General features: G+C 44.8%; 1 long non-coding RNA gene across 1 annotated transcript; it reads right to left on the bottom strand.

Annotated features, from left to right (window-relative positions):
• Positions 1 to 318: 318 nt before the first annotated feature.
• Positions 319 to 3,074, bottom strand: LOC120320609. Its single transcript, XR_005560140.2, has 2 exons — positions 1,818 to 3,074; positions 319 to 1,753 (listed from the first exon to the last, which is right to left on the bottom strand). It is a non-coding gene; the product is annotated as an uncharacterized LOC120320609 (long non-coding RNA).
• Between the last annotated feature and the right edge of the window lie 313 nt (positions 3,075 to 3,387).

The raw sequence follows: 3,387 nt of genomic DNA, 5'->3' as shown, positions 1-3,387 counted from the left end.
TATACCTCAGCCTGATCTTCCTCTTAATATTCAAATAACTTCGCGTGCAGCGACAAGAATTGGTTGAGGGCTGAAAGAGTTCAACATAAAACAGAAAATCGGACGACAACTACTTTTCCCCATCTTCCTTGCGATCCTCTGATGGCCTCGAGGTCGCTAATGCCCGCCCTGCCTTGGCCGCCTTTCTCCAAAAATCTGCATTGCACAATATACTCGGACGGCCCCTTTTAAGATCACTAACACATATTCACACGGGAGTTATCCTAGCCATAGGCAAACGAAAAGCTTTCTAGCACATTATAAATTTTATTCGTAACACACTAAGAGAATTTTCTTACAGCTAACAAATGGGTAATTCAGCATGGAGGCTAGCGACAAGTGCATGCGCCAGTAACAAAACGTAAACAAAAATGAGTAAAAATCGCATGCGAGAAAAAAGGTGGGACCTTAAATAACTATCAGAATTGTATGCGAGTCGAATAATAGAGAAAATTTCGATATCTAGATCTCCACTAATTTCGAGTGTGCCATAGGCACCCAAATGGAACTTAAGAATATTAAAATTAAACAAATCAAATAAAGAGAGCGATTGCTGCTCTGGTGGCAAAAACAACATACATATGTGCGAGAGTTAAAGAGAGACGGACAAACAGAAAAAAATCAGATTCTAATTCCGACATTCCACTCTTGGCCTTGGCCTTGAATTCGCATTCCTCCTCTTCCTTTTCTTCAGAGGCTCTAAAACTTCGACCTAATTTCGCTCGCGGCGGACAGTGGGACAAGGAATCGAAAATTCAGACGTAATTACTTTCTTTCTTTTTCACCAAATTATGTATACCTCATTGATCATGGCCATTGCAATTACGTGATTTAATCACTCACCAACAATCCGGAGTTCCACCGACGAAAGCGCTTCCGTTGGAGTCTGCCGCACCTGTGGGAAACTTAAATATTTTTTCACTCTCTGTATTGGTCTTTGACCCACTGTGCCTTATTGCTTAATCATAGGCTTGCTAAAACTGAACAAAAGAAACAAAAAAAAGGAAGAAGAAGACGGAGCACATAAGGGACACTAAAAAAAATGATGGACTCTTTTCCTTATCTTTCCCTCTCTCCTTCGCACTGCCACTTTTCATTTACATAATAACTTATTCCACTATACAAAAAAAATCTCTCCACTATTTTCCGGCCTTCTCGCTCACTAAGGGGGTTTTTCCCGCGCCGTCGATCAGCGGATTTTCCTCTGGTCGGATTCACCAAATTACGGCCAGACCGCGCGACAAAACTTTTGCTCGCCCGCCGAACAAGAAACCGCGATTGCAACTGCTGGACTTGGTTATTCTCCCCTCTCCTTTTCGTTCCTCCTCTTCTCGTTCCCTTCTTTAAGTGCGCAAGGGGAACATGGCGACAAAATGGAACGTGGAGATTTCTACGTCATCGATGGCTCTCTAAGAGTAATTAACCAAAAATAAGAGTCCGCCGAAATGGAAAAGAAATTGTGTGCTGCCGCGATTCCTAATTGGGACGTATCTATGCCTGCTTGCAACCCTTTTCTGCCATTCAGAGGCCTAATTCAAAGGTTATTAATTAGTAATCAGCTAAATGCAGCTCCTCGCTACGGGAGTTTCGAGCCGCCGTTTCGTTTTTCCCTGGGCTGAGCGATCCGTCGTTCTCCGAGGAAAATGTCTGCCACCTGGCTCGATGTTAAGCCGTCCGTTTGGCTCGCACTTGCGCTATATATTTAGCGCCAAACCTAGATAAAAAAAATGCACCTTGCACAATCGCAAACTCCACGCTTTTTCCACGGCCTTGCTTACCCTGAAACTGGATTCAGCGCTGCCTGTAGATGTATTCCTTTATAAGATTCTTTCGCCAGTTTTCCCGTATATGCCTGCTCCTGGTTCCGTTTAACTTTGAACTAACCTTGTGGACAGCCAAATTGGAAAAGAAAGCTGGCGTCGAGTTGATCTAGCTGGGAAGCTATCTCCGCTCTCTCCAGCCAAACCTACGGTATTTGCCGAAATTTGACAGCTGCCTATGTTGCCTCTTCCTATGCTAAAGCTCTCCCCCGACTTTCTTCGTCTGCCCCTTGTTTCGACGCGGGAACGACATGTAGATGGAGCCACCGCCTTTCTGGCCTGCCGCCCGATTCGTCTTGCCACAAGCGCTACAGTGATCCGTAATGACGTCAAATCGGTAGCCTTCGAAGTAACATCTAAGTTTCCTAATTCGCCAGACGATTGCGAGACACTCCTTTTCTGTGGGTGAGTAGTTCAACTCGGCGGCACCCAGCCCGCGACTGACGTAGGGGTATACCCGTTTCTGTCCGTCGACCATGAAGGTGAGGACCCCGCCAAATCCGTAATTAGTTGCGTCGGTCTGGAGCGCTTTTTTGGTCGAGAAATCGGGACAAGTCAGCCTGGAATTATCGGTTAGCAGCTTCTTCAGAAGCTCGAACGCGGCCCGCTGGTCCTCTCCCCAGTTCCATGGGTGGGTCTTCCGTAGGAGGTCGGTATGAGTAAGGCTGACGGCAGAGTGCGCGCGAGAAGCGAAGCGAAGCGATGCAAGGCGAAGCGAGAAGCTATGAGCAAAGCGAGAAGATGACAGAGTGAGAGCGAGACGAGAAGCGAGCTACATTGCTTTCTTTTATTCAAAAATGTGAACGAGATGGATTCGGACGAAGAATTTTTCGCATCAAGTGCAACTATAAATTTTGTTTAAAATGAAATGAAATGAAAAAGGGGAATTCAACAATTTATACAATGATTTGCGAAACTACCCAGATTGGTTCTTTAACTATACGCGTATGTCTATTTCGACTTTTGATTATATATTAAATAAAATTAATAGTCGTTTCATGAAGAATTGGCCAAATTTTGTTATACACCCTTGCTTTGAAAGCAAACGGTAAATAAAGCACAGAATGCAACAAAACAATCGTACGCTCTGAGCGAGTTGAAGCGATAAAGCAGGTTGCAAACTGCTCTCTAGCTTTATCGCTTGAGCTCGCTACTCGCCTCGCTCTCACTCTGACATATTTCGAGCGATTTCACTTAAAAATGCCTGCAGAGCTTTATCGCTCGTTCTCACCCAATATTATCGCTTCGCTTCGCTTCTCGCGCGCACTCTGCCGTCAGCCTAACGGGTATAACAAGAGAGAACGCTATAGTTGAGTTCTCCGACTGTCTGATACCCGTTACTTAGCTAGTACAAGTGCACTAGCACTGCACTGACAGCACTGAGTGTTTTTGGCGAATTATGGGCGTGACAAATAGTTTTTTAGCAAATCGAGAGATATTAACAAGACTAACAAAAATGTCAAAAAATATTAAAACATTTTTCAAAAGTGTAGGCGTGCCACTTTGTGGGCGTTAAGAGGTGGGCGTG

This window comes from Drosophila yakuba, chromosome 2L (assembly GCF_016746365.2).
Source record: "Drosophila yakuba strain Tai18E2 chromosome 2L, Prin_Dyak_Tai18E2_2.1, whole genome shotgun sequence".
Classification (NCBI taxonomy): domain Eukaryota; kingdom Metazoa; phylum Arthropoda; class Insecta; order Diptera; family Drosophilidae; genus Drosophila; species Drosophila yakuba.
Note: the sequence above shows the minus strand (reverse complement) of the source record. Positions and strands in the feature narration are given on the sequence as shown.